Raw genomic sequence first — 13,467 nt, 5'->3', positions numbered from 1 at the left:
CAGCCATGAAAAATAAAGAGGTCATGTCCTTTGCAAGGATATGGCTGGAGCTGGAGGCCATTACCCTTAGCAAACAATCACAGGAACAGAAATCCAAATACTACATGTTCTCCCTTATAAGTGAGAGTGTAATGATGAGAACCCACGGACTTATAGAGTGGAACAACACACACTGGGGTCTGTTGGAGGGTGGAGAGTGAGAGGAGGGAGAGAATCAAGAAAAATAACTAATGGGTATTAGGCTTAGTATGTTGGTGATAAAATAATCCATACAACAAACCCCCATGTCACAAGTTTACCTACGTAACAAACCTGCACATGTACCCCTGAACTAAAATAAAAGTTAAAAATAAGAAATCATCCACCTAATGCCCACCAAAATTCACATTTCAAATATTTCAATATTTTAAGGGTTAAATGTATTTTTTCTTCATGCATGTTCAACATAATGTCTTGTTTGGTATTTTAGAGCATCACAAAACAGATCACCTTGCCCTTCCACCACAGATCCTTTTAAATCTGTGGCATAGGCTATGAAATTCTTCTTTAATCTCTACTAAGACTGGACCAATGCTTGTTGTCACTAGTCCTCTCCAGTGAGGCTTCCAGACCTACCCCATGTCCTCCCTACGCTCTCCTGAACTATGATAGTTATTGGTCTACCTCTATTGTACCACAGAGTTGTTCTCTTGGCACTTTCTAATTTTATCTCTTTAGCTTTTGTCCCACTAAAATCTAATTTTTTTCTTAGCCCAAATGGTACAGACCACTAGGAAGGAATCCCTTGTTGTTCTTTTATTGTACTTGTTAGATGTATTCAGGCTTAGAGCTAAGACTCTATGATAAGCAGTTTCACAACCTCTCTCAAAAGTGGCTTGCTGAAGCTCAATCTGGTTTTAAAAACACAAATGTCTCATTCATAATAATGAATGCTATATCTAGCAAACTCAACGTAGGTGAAAAGGGAAAGTAGAGAAATCCTACGTGGAAATAAATGAAGACCAACCAAATGTGGAAATAAATGAAGACCAATCAAATAAGAACAGCAAAGGCTACTTATTCAGAGCTTCTCAGAGTAGAGTAAGAGATTCAACCAATGCCACCTGCATTTAGCAGAGACTCCAAGACAGGCAGAAGATCTGGAAAGTTTCATGGGGGTGAAGAAAGAAGGCTCTAGGTGTGCCCTGACTGGAGGATGTTGGCCTGGGGAAGGTGCAGGTGGACTAAGGAAAAGCAGGTGTTTTACGAGATGGGTTAGGAGCATATTTGCCTTTTTTCTAGTTGGTCCTAAGTTTGAAGCAGGGACAAAAGTTAGGGAAACTGCTCATTAACAATCAAGTCCTGGCCATTTTGGGCCAATTGTTACAGGTGTTATTGTTTGGTTTCCCATATCACTGCTAGAGAGAGTGCCCTGCCTTCCTACAAGTCTGATTTGGAGAGAGAAGGCTGGCTTCCTTGGCCGGTTACTGTAGATCATGGGTTGGTTTCCTAGGCAGGTTTGCTATAGATTATAGGAATTTTTCTGCCTCTCCAGAGTCCCCCAGTTGCTGGAGTGATCCACAGGACAGTGATCACAGTTGTGCTTCCTTGAGGTTTGATTCATACCATAGCATTCCATAGAAGATGTAGGTTATAGCTCCGATGGTAATCAATTTGAAATTAAATGAACTAGTATGTTTTGGTGGTACACAGATACATTTATGCAATATCAAATGTCAATGTATTTCCTCTCTGGGAAATATTCAGTGAATTAGAAAAGGAAACACATGATGTAGCCAATTTAAAAATAGGTCTTGCTATATGGATGCTCTGATACCTTTGTAGAGTACACATGTATCTGCTGTATGTGTGATCAATCAGATTATCACAAAGGCATGGACTTCAGTCCCTCAACAACTTGGAGACCACAGGGCTTGCAGAATTTGTGGCTTGAACATCAAACAGCCTTAAGAAAGTCAAACAGAAGATGCAGAAAACTCAATTGCAATAAGATTAAACCCTCGGGAAATAACAAATATTTATTTAAAACCACATTTCTGTGTATTTGATGAGAAATGTCTTAGGGGCTCCTTCCTTCTCTCCTGGCACTAATGGGTATGTGGTAGCGAGTGTGGTGGGAGGATGGGAGTCATAGAATTATCTGTTTATTCTCTTCTCCTGCAATTGAATCTGAACCAATTTTGCCAGAAACTAATTTTGTTTGTTTGTTTTACTATCATCAATCCCTGGGCACAGATCCCTAATCTTTCCTCCAAAAACAAAAAAAGGAGAATTTCTGATTCATGGAAGGTGCTAGCAAATGTTGTTAAATACATGCATGAATGCAGCAATGAATGGATGAATGAATGAAAGGCTTTATTGCCCTTTTCCTGTTTGTTCAAGGGGTTAGTAAAACTTTTGTATTCCATAGCTACCTTATCTTTCACATATTTAGAATAAATGCTATACTTCTTGCGTCAGATGGCCTTCTTGTATTACATTCAGAGAAAGATATTGGTTGAAATACAGTATCTAAAGCGAAACACTAGTATATATTTCTCATGCGGGCTTGCTTGAGACCTTTGGGCATAAGCAATTTATCAATGAGGGTCTAAAAAAGAAAAAGAAAATTATTTTGTGTGTTTCAGACAGACATATTTAAACAGAAATAATTTAAGCAGTATTGTTTATCCACATGATGAAGAAGCTGAGCATCCATGCCAGAGTGAGTGAGGCCACCCAGAGAAGAGCCACCCTAGAGAGCTGTTGCCACCCTGGGCCTGAAGACCGGAGGCAGGCATCAGAGCCCAGGGCTGGGGCCACCCAGTGGCAAAGGCAGGCACAGAATTCTACAAGGACACAGAGGAGACCCAGGCACTGCCAGCCTCCACCTAAAAAAGGAGGAGAAGAGAAGCTCCGGTTTCTCCCTCTCCTTCCCACTCTCATTTCCTGCTGGAGCTTCCTATTGGCTGAATCCTGCCAGAATAAAGCTGTCTTGGGAGAAGGGGAAATGCAGCTTGTAGGGATCAATCCTGTGTGCAGGGAAGGGGTGAAGAGTGGGATGAGGACAAAGAAAAATAAGCAGCAGCCCGGGGTGAGGGAGACAGTTATGATGAATATTCCCGAATCTAGCATGACTAGGGCCATGGCTGTGATCAAGTTATAAACTTGGATGAGCAAACCCACTGCCAGTGGAGTTTTCCTGACCCCTCATGTTCAGAAAAAAATTGATTCTAACCTTCTTTCCAACAACTGTGGAAGTCTGAAAACATTCCCCAGATCTCTCCAAAGTTTTAGCAGATCTACATTTCCCCATCTATGTTGTCGATGTAGTATCTCTATGAATTAGATTGTCTTGTGTGTGTTTTAAGGAAGTCCTTATATCATTGCCCTGATATGATCTCAGGTCCAAGAAACAATTTGTTCTGCTTTATTTCCCTCATCAAAGACATTTGATACATCAGGGTAGAAGAGTCTGTACTGGAGACCTGGGGGGATGGGGAGTTACCTCGCCTACTGCGTGAGATAGAAGTTACAATGGCCTGGGTCTCCTGACACTGATAGTCTCTCACCCATTTATACAAATATATACCTCCATTCCTATTTTATCAGCTTTTTTCCTTTCCTTCCTACTTCTATATTAACTGCTTACTCTCTTTTGTCATGAATAGTGCCTAGGCTCTCAAAATTCTTGTTTCTGTTGAGCATTTAAGTTACCCCTGACATCACTGATAAACTAAGCTCCACACCCACCTCAAAGTATTTCACAGATCAACAAGAACTCTCCTGTGATAGGATCTTCGTGGAAAACAGAAGTTCTTAGATTGGATGAAACATTTATGGATTTTTTTTTTCTCTAAGTGAATTTATTCTCAAGCAATTTACAGCTCCTAATATTGAGATCATCTAGAGACTCAGCACTCTTGAAAGTCATAAAATATGTGTGATTTCACTTTGCCTTTAAGATACATCTATCATATTTAAAGTTATTTAATATACCTCAGCATTATGTCATTTATATATGTTAAACATTACCTTATTCAGGTGACCAAAGTCAACATCAATAGCAATTAGTTAGGTTCATAATATGTACTCTTGGCTGGGGGTGGTGGCTCATGCCTGTAATCCCAACACTTCAGGAGTTCAAGACCAGCCTGGCCAACATGGTGAAACCCCATCTCTACTAAAAATACAATTAGTTGGGCGTGGTGGCAGGTGCCTGTAATCCCAGCTATTCGGGAGGCTGAGGCAGGAGAATTGCTTGAACTCAGGAGGTGGAAGTTGCAGTGAGCCAAGATGGAGCCACTGCACTCCAGCCTGGGTAACCGAGAGAGACTCCATCGCAAAAAGAAAGAAAGAAGGAAAGAAGGAAAGAAAGGAAGGAAGGAAGGAAGGAAGGAAGGAAGGAAGGAAGGAAGGAAGGAAGAAAGGAAGGACCCTTGATAAGATGTGATGAAAATGGCATTTCATTTTTGTAGTCTTCCTTCCCCAAACCCACAACTTCAATCTAATCAAAAGCAAAACATCTGTCAAGTCCCAATGGAGAGGGATTTTACCATATACCTGACCAATGCTCTTCACAACTGTGGAAGTCATTAAAAACAAGGGAAATCTGAGAAAATGTCACAGCCAAGGGAAGCATCAGGAGTTATGTCTACTAAATGTAGGCTCTGCCCTCAGCCTACCCTGGGTGATGTCACCCACCTACGGTTGTTGTCATGCACTTGGATCAAGGCAGAGTAGCATCTGATTCATTGCATAAACAATGAGGCTGAGTCCCTGATGCCAGTTCTGGCACCAAAGTCAATGGCGTGAGACTCCATTTGTGGAATTTCCTCTCCACTTTGCCTGAATTTTTAAACTCCTTTTAAAATATTAAAGACAATTAAGAGAAGAGTTTTACAATTGATATTGGAAATGCTATAAAATCATGACATCATGATTTTATACGATGTTTGCTCAGGGCAGATTTTCTTGTATTTAATATTTCCTTTTTTGTCATTTCTGTGGTGATTTTTTTTTCATTTAACATTTAGCACTGTACTTTTCTTTTTGGTTAATCTTTGCTTTTGCTAAGCAGTGGATTAGAATAGATTAATTTCAGTGTGTTTTTCTCTGAATTTATCTTACCTTAGAAACGTTCTACGGGAAATGAGTTAAAAATCAGCATTTTATTTTGATCAGAAATTGCAAGCTGTTGTGAAAATAGAATTTACTTTTTTTAAAGAAAAAGAATAAAAGAATATAGCCAGTATTGGTAGTATTTTGACCTGAATTTCACTGCTTTCTTTAGAAAGTAGGCCTGAACGAGACAAGTTTTCTCTTCTCTGATGTTAACTGCGACAAATTTTAGAGCAACAAAAAAATTGCTTGGATTCTCAAGGGTTTTGATATATTTTCTCTGTGGCTTGATAAAAGCCAAAGCCATTCTATGAAGTGCAGGTCTTTTTGGGGTTTGCGCTCTTTTTTCATTGATTTGGAATGAAGATTTCTGAAGCAGCGGGGATTAGCATCAGGCCCTGATTTTGCAACTGTCTATTGTCTGCAGGACCGTATTCCAATATGCTTCTTACAAATCAACCCATGGGTGGTTGGGGCAGCTGTCAGGCTCTCTCGGCAGGGGGATCTATGAGGACAAAAGAAATAATAATAGAGAAGGCAGGAGGAAGCTTTAGGAGGTAATGGATATCTTTATGATAAAGACTGTGGTGACGATTCATGGGTGTATATTTATCTCCAAATTCACCAAGTTGTACACATTAAATGTGTGCCATTTTTTATATATCAATAATTCCCCCATAAAGTGGTTTTAAAAAGAAGGAATCAACCCAGTTTGCGATTTGAAAGTTAAATACATGATTCTAGTAAATAGGAATACAAAAAGTTTGTGCCTTTAAAAAAGTGGATCACACTATAAAGCAAATACAAATCATTATCATCTTTCATCTTCCCTTTCAATTTGAGTAATTGTAGAATTTGGGTTGAGGGCTAAGGTATTACATTGTGTAAGAGTTCTAAGATAGTCCATTACATCATTGGGGAAAATAGAAAAGAGCAAGACTTTTTTCACATGTGTAATGCAGGAATGTTTCCCCCAGTGAAACTACCTTTAACAGTTTTACTAATGACTTAGCTAATAAATGCTAATTCTAAAAATAAATGATCACATGAACAAAAGACAATCAGCAAATACCAAGAGCAGTAAAAAGGAAAAAGAATCATGAGAAATTTAAATACTTAATACAGGTAAATTTTCAGTGACCATTAATTCACACCCTTAGTACGTACACTCATATATACATATGCTAATTATAAGTATATATAGTATTTTACATAGAATACAAATATAGAAAATATGCACATATGGAGTAAGAAACCTAAGGAAATGGTGCCAACATGAGAAATATCGCCTTACCAAAATATTTAAACAGTATAGCTCAGTATTAACTAATTCCCAATAATTTAAACTCAAAGTTCTAGTATTTCATTTCAGAATGGCAGATAATTATATGGGGACAATTGCTAGACCTTCTGTATTACTTTAAAATAGTTCCAGTTAGAAAAAGTAACAGCTCCCCAAAGATGTTCATGCCCTGGCTCCTGAAACCTGCGAATTTGTTCCATTACATGGCAAAAGGGATTTACCAGATACAATTAAATTTATGGATGGGGAGATTTAGCTTGGATTATCCAGAGTCAGGCCACATGAGCCCCTAAAAGCAGAGAATATTCTCCAGCAGAAGCACAGAAATAAGGCAGACAAGAATATTGTGAAATTTGAAATGTGAGAGAGACTTGACTTTGGCTTTGAAGAGGAGGGAGGTGATGAGCCAGGGAATTCAGGTGTCCTTTAGAAGCTTAGAATATCTCCCAAAAAGCTAGGAAGGAAATGGGGACCTCAGTGCTACATCCACCTGGAAGTGATTTCTGCCAACAACCAGAATAAGCTTACAAGTGGATTCTCCACTGCTTCGAGGAAGGAACACAGCTCTGTAGACATCTTGATTTCAGACTTCTGAGACCAGGAACACAAACATCAGCCAAGCTACCTAGATTTCTGCTCTATAAAATTAGGAAACAATAAATTTGTTGTTTTAAGCCTCCAAGTGTGTGGTAATCTGCCATGGCAGCAATAGTAAAACAGTTATAATACCTACATTTACTTCATTCTTCTTTTGTTACAGAGCAATTGGAATATCTAAGCAGTACAGTTCACCTTCTACTAAGCAACCTTATATTTTGGCTTAAAATGCAGCAGCAAGAAGGGGTATGCTTGGGAGTAGTAAATTTGCCTCAGAGACAATGGTTTTCTGAGTATAGGCAAGATTCTTCTGAACTAATCTTCTGAAGTCTTCAAAGTCAGTTACTTTTTTCAGAACAAAGAGCCAATATCGAGTTGTGCAAAACAATATGGGACCAGTGAAAACAAAACTAAAATAGTTGTGCTTAATTTAAGCAATATAATAAATACTCTTATTTTTAATTCTATTTAAATAAGTATATCCCTATTTAGATATGTAAAAATAACAGTTTAATTTATGATTTATTAATTATAAATTTGCTTGTTTTGTAGATTTTAAAAAGATTTTTCAAGCTTTTGTATTGGTACGGTAACACAGGCTGTACTTATATTTTCCAAACATTCAAAAACCAAAATCTTTTCTACCATGTCAGAACACACATTTTAAAATTTAGCCCTAGCTTTCACTAAAGTCACTTGTTTTTATCTAGATCTCATGAATCCTGAATGTACCACTTTGGAAGTCTGACTTTTTTTTCCTCTTAACAAAATATTTAGTGATTAGTTTCAGCATTTGTTCAGAGCTAACAACCTGCTTTCCGTTTAATCAATGAAAAAAATCAAAGACACTTCAACTTGTTCTCAGCATTGTTGAAAGAGATACATTTCTCACTGGATATAAAACATGGTTTTCAGAAAGCAATACAGGAATTTTCATGATCTGAACTTACTTAAACTAATAATAAAAATACTCCAGTGCTGATTGTAGAATCTTGAGTTTGTTCTTTCCTTCTCAATTCTTTGCAGCACACACCAAACAGCAAAGAATTTGGACTGTCTTTTGAGGCTGGAGAAAAACTAGTACATGCCCATGGGTATTGGTGTAGGAAGATTAAGATAGGCCATCTACAGGTGATTAAGATAGGCCATCTACAGGTGACTAAGATAGGCCATCTACAGGTGACTAAGATAGGCCATCTACAGGTGATTAAGATAGGCCATCTACAGGTGATTAAGATAGGCCATCTACAGGTGATTAAGATAGGCCATCTACAGGTGATTAAGATAGGCCATTTACAGGTCACTATAAGAAGGTACTCTTGCCCTGAGTCACTAAGAAAATCTCAGGGCAACAGTACCTGCTGCAATTGCTGTTTTTGTGGAAGTGAAAATATCTCAAACACCTAAAATGGCAGAAAGAACACTAAAATGCATTTTAAAGTATTACAGGGTATGTTCTCTTTGGCTCTGGCTTTAATCTGAAAGCCAAGGAGATCACAAAAATGAAAATCCGCAAAGAAACAGATCATAAGCAACATTCTTCAATAGGCTCAATGACATCAAAACATATTACACATATTAATGTATCTATTAATATGAATGAAAGACTGGTGTTTGCATTTTTCCTGAAAGAAAAAGCAGCCAATACTTTGGAATAACAGAGTTGTATCACAATCTGTCAGAGTGAGAGGTTCCTGACTCAGCTCTGACTCTTCTCCCTGTAGGTCATCTCCCAACACAACAGCAGTAGTGGCCACTGCATAGAGCAGCAGAATAGACCAAGGCCAAAGACAGAGGCCCGGGTAGAGGGTAAAATGGTCTCCGCCCTTGTTTACCTAGGGCCATAGCTCAGCTGTAACTCAGCTGTATTGTCTCAGGAATGCGCCCACATTGACTTGCTACCACTGACAGCTCTTTGGGTTTCAAACGTTTGTAGTAAACAGTCTTTCTAATGTGAACTTGGACGTTCATAGAATAAGACACAATTTCTTAAAAAACTTAATGATAAGCATTCCCATATGGGATGACAATATTTTAAAAACTCGAATCTCATTTCAAGATGAAAGCCTGAAGATGCAGATTTGAGTCTTGACTCGCTAACTGAGGTTCTCATCCATGGAATGTTCCAGCATCGCATCTGTCTTCCTGTCACTGTATGGTTGCTTGCTCCCTAAGTGAATGCATTCCCTCTTAGACAGGAAGTCCTGGACTGAGAGAAGCTGTCTGGGGGACATGAGCTGTCACCACTTGTTTCCTCAGAGAGATTTGGCAGAAGAGGCGGCTGTGCCACCCGTTGTCCTCTGCCTGCTCCCCACTTCCTCCCCATTCTGCCTGGCAGCCCAGCAAAACCTTCCAGAGGAGGACTTCCGGAGGAGATGGAGGAATGTTCTTCCTGCAAGGGCAACATATGGCAGCCAAGCTCCCTGGTTAGAGCTTCCAACAAGCTCTCGGTGCCCAGTTATGGGGGATTTCTTCAGGGCAAAACAGAAATGGCTAATTCAGAAATCTCTCTGTGCTTTTTTGCTGATTTTGTTACTTAAGTTGCTTTAATGGGTGTATGAAAGCAGAATCTAAAATTAATAAACAGACTTTTCCAAATCATTTCTTTTTAAAGTTATTCACCCGAAGCAATCAGGATGAAAGTATAAAGGAACTGCCAAGACGGGTTGACAAATGAAAGTTAAGAAAGAGAGAAGATCTGCTCAACTGTTTCTAGCTGGCTTTCTTTCCATGGATAACGGAACCCATGCAGTCAGCTGAGAGCAACGCCAAGATCAAGGCCCTGCAGGGCAAGGAAGAGAAGGAACACTAGGAGCACTGTGTTTACAGGGATCTAATTTTCCATTTTGAAGGGTTGCCACATCACTTTCCCAAGCTTTTTAGAGCATTGTGGGGCTTTAACAAGATGTGTATGCAAGGATTGGGTGAAATTCCAGTGCCCATGTTTCCCGGGGAGTCTGTAAGAGGCTCTCTCCATCCCCTTCTTACTCCTACGTCCTGAAGAACACACACACAGTCACACATTCTTTCACCAAACATGGCCTCACTCTCACAAAACACTCACAAAAGTACACTGACAGTCACACAGGATCACAAACATGCACTAGAAATCTGAAACACACATATCCAACCTCTCTCTGTGACAAAAAGACACTATCCATACACACACACACGCTCTTCTGCTCTGCTGAGTCACCAGTCTTGGGTCTCAGCCTCAGCACGTGTGGGGCCTGCCCTGTGGGAAGCTGTTGAACACAGAGGGAAGGGGAGGTTGCACTGTCCACCTCCTCATTACCATAATGATTGCGTTCAGCATCCTTCATTAGCACACAGGAGCACTAAGGGTTGGAGAGGACGTGCATCAGCTCTACACACACAGCTGCTCACATCACTTGACATGTGTATTTGCTGGGACACTTGGGAATGAAATGGCTTGTGCAATTTAGTCTCGTGTCAGTCTTCAGCTTTAAGTTTCAAGTGATCCTGCTCTTGCAATAAATACAATGGAGAAAACAGCTTTTCTTCAAGGACATCTGAAAGCCACGTGAGTACCATTCTTTGATAAACATTCTCATTCCAACTGATGGAAGGAAAAGCCAGGAACAGGGTCCCAGGGAGGCCAAAGGGGTTCTCAACTGGGAATGAGGAGCCATGCCTTCAGGACTCTGCTGCGCCCCAACAGCAGGCACAAGAGGCGCAGTCCCAGTCTTTCCCCCACCTCGCCTGCCTTTCCCCCACCTCGCCTGCCTTTCCCCTCTGGAGTGAATGGGGTGAGAGCTCTGCTCAAGCCTCAGCCTCCAGGACACTTCATCATACCAGCTGCCTCAGGCAAATTAAGCACAACAAATGCTGATCTGTTCAGGGCTCCTCCCTGTTTATTGCAAGACTGTGGTTCTCAAACCTGAACTTTTGGGACACTTACAATTACCCTTGACTTCTGATTCTCTCCATGATGATCTAATAATAGCTGAGTATGGATATTCTTTGTCAGTGTGAGGTCTCTCCCTCCACCTTTGCTTATGGAATCAAGTGACAGTCACCCCATGTTCACTCTGTGCAGACAGCAGGGGATGCCTCCAGTAGAACAGACAGGAAATAGACTAGCAGAGAGAAACTTGGAAGCCAGAGGGCAGCAGAGGCAGCACAGGGCAGAGCTGGACAGTGAGGAAACTGAACATCAGCTGCTGGAGCAGCTGCCGTGAGGGAGCTGGTGGGGTTCATCTCAAGACGCTATGCTGCTGGGGCCGACCATCAGTGGGAGGTCCGATGCTCACCCGGACATAACATGTCCTGTGCACGAGCCGCACTGGAGCTGATGTCCTTTGTTTTAACAAAAGACCAATATTTCAGCCAGAAAAACCAGAGCATGACATTCAAAGACACCAATCAGCAACTGGGGGAATTTGAGAAGATGAACTAACTCCCGGAACCTCAGTTTTTCTCACTGTGCACCTCACATATTTATGAGATGATGAAATGTGATATGGCAAGTGACAGCGGTATTCGTCATGCTTCTATTAAAGGCTCAGGTTTGGGGGTATAATTTACATATCCTAATCAATGAATTAAATACCATAATTGTCTTAGAGCTTAATAAGCTGTCAAAAGTGTGACAAAGAAGTTATGAGTCTTTATTCTAGCCCGTTTATCTGATGCACAATTATACTGAATCTCTGGAAGTCATAAGCAAAGGAGCTGTAGTAAGAGACACCTGATCACTTTCCTTCTTCTTTTGACACGGGCTTTGTGCCTGCAGACTCTTTTACGGCCATGGTTCTAAATGATGTCAAATTATGAACTGTCAGAGCTCATATGTTTTTCTGATAAATGTTGAACTTTAACTACCTTTATTACACGAACATAATCAAAAGTAATTGTGCATCTGTTTACTATGGTGAGGGGTAACTGTAGAGCCACAGCTCCATCATGTCATGTCTGCATGCTGAGCTCTCCAACACAGATCAGGCTGTACACACACATGGAATAAGTGAATGCTGAAGGAATGAAATCAACCGTACTCTTGTTATGCTTCACCATCAATTGGGCTCTCATCTGAAAATCACAGACTCCAGAGATCTGCTGGGCTAAACCTTCTGTTTCGTTTTGAGGAGGATGAAATCCGATGGATGGGGTCATCAACCAAGGCCATGGTATGACCAAATGTCTAGAAACCATGGCTGGGGGACCTGGTGCCATCACATGAGCCAGTGTCTAGAAACCATGCCTGGAGGCCCTGGTACAGCACTCTGCCCCCACCGACTGCATCCTTCTGTGAGTCCTAGGATCTTGGAAAATGTAACTGAGGTAAAATAAGGAGACAAAGGAACTTGATTCTAAAACAACCAGAAATAGTGAAATTGTGTCCTGATCGCCTCTCCTGGGTGCAGTAAACACTCCCTGCTCTTATAGCTCGAATGCCCAGCCAGCCTTAGATCTCCTCAGGCTGCCGGGCCTGGGACTGAGGTGGGGTTTTGCCCAAATGTTCCATCCTACTCAGGTGCTCCATGCCCTGGATGAGGAACAAGGGTGTTTGGACCCTGACAGAATGTCGGGACCCCAGTGCATCCTTCCCTGGAAGTGACACAAAGTGTCCCCTTAAGTCAGCACAGAGAAGACTTTTGTAAAAAAAAAAAGAGAAAAAGAAAAGAAATGAACCCATTGCGTATGGAATTAGTGGGTTCTTGGTCTCGCTGACTTCAATAACGAAGCTGCGGACCCTCGCGGGTGTGTTACAGTTCTTAAAGAATGGTGTGTCCGTAATTTGTTCCTTCCTCCCGGTAGGTTCGTAGTCTTGCTCACTTCAGGAGTGAAGCTGCAGACCTTCCCGTGAGTGGTACAGTTCCTAAAGGTGGTGCATCCAGAGTTGTTGCTTCCTCCTGTGTGGAATTGTCTGGAATTGTTCCTTCCAGCTGATGGGTTCGTAGTAAGGGTTCGTAGTCTGGCTGGCTTCAGGAGTGAAGCTGCAGACCTTTGCGGTGGGTGTTACAGCTCTTAAAGATGGCGCGAATTAGCCAGGCATTGTGGCGGGTGCCTGTAGTCCCAGCTACCGGAAAGACTGAAATAGGAGAATGGCATGAACCTGGGAGGCGGAGCTTGCAGTTAGCCGAGACCACGCCACTGCACTCCAGCCTAAGGGACAGAACAAGAGTCTGTCTCAAAAAAAAAAAAAAAAGGTGGCACAGTCCCAAACAATAAGCAGCAGCCAGATTCACTGCAAAGAGCTAAACAACAACGTTGCCACAGAGCAGAGAGAGAACCCGAGCAAGCTGCAGCGGCCCGCTCTGGTGGCCGGCTTTTAGTCCCTTATTTGGCCCCACCCACATCCTGCTGATTGGTCCGCTTTACAGGCAGCTGATTGGTCCATTTTACAGAGAGCTGATTGGTCCGTTTTGACAGAGAGCTGATTGGTGCATTTACAAACCTTTAGCTAGACACAGAGTGCTGATTGGTGCGTTTACAACCCTTTA

General features: G+C 41.4%; 1 long non-coding RNA gene across 2 annotated transcripts in view; it reads right to left on the bottom strand.

The window, feature by feature from the left end:
- The window catches only part of LOC117980210 (uncharacterized), a 273,563-nt gene that overhangs the window by 258,962 nt on the left and 1,134 nt on the right, over positions 1-13,467 (bottom strand). The window lies entirely within an intron of this gene.

The sequence above is a fragment of the Pan paniscus genome, chromosome 4, assembly GCF_029289425.2.
Source record: "Pan paniscus chromosome 4, NHGRI_mPanPan1-v2.0_pri, whole genome shotgun sequence".
In the NCBI taxonomy this organism is placed as follows: domain Eukaryota; kingdom Metazoa; phylum Chordata; class Mammalia; order Primates; family Hominidae; genus Pan; species Pan paniscus.
This window is presented reverse-complemented; position numbering and strand designations above follow the sequence as displayed.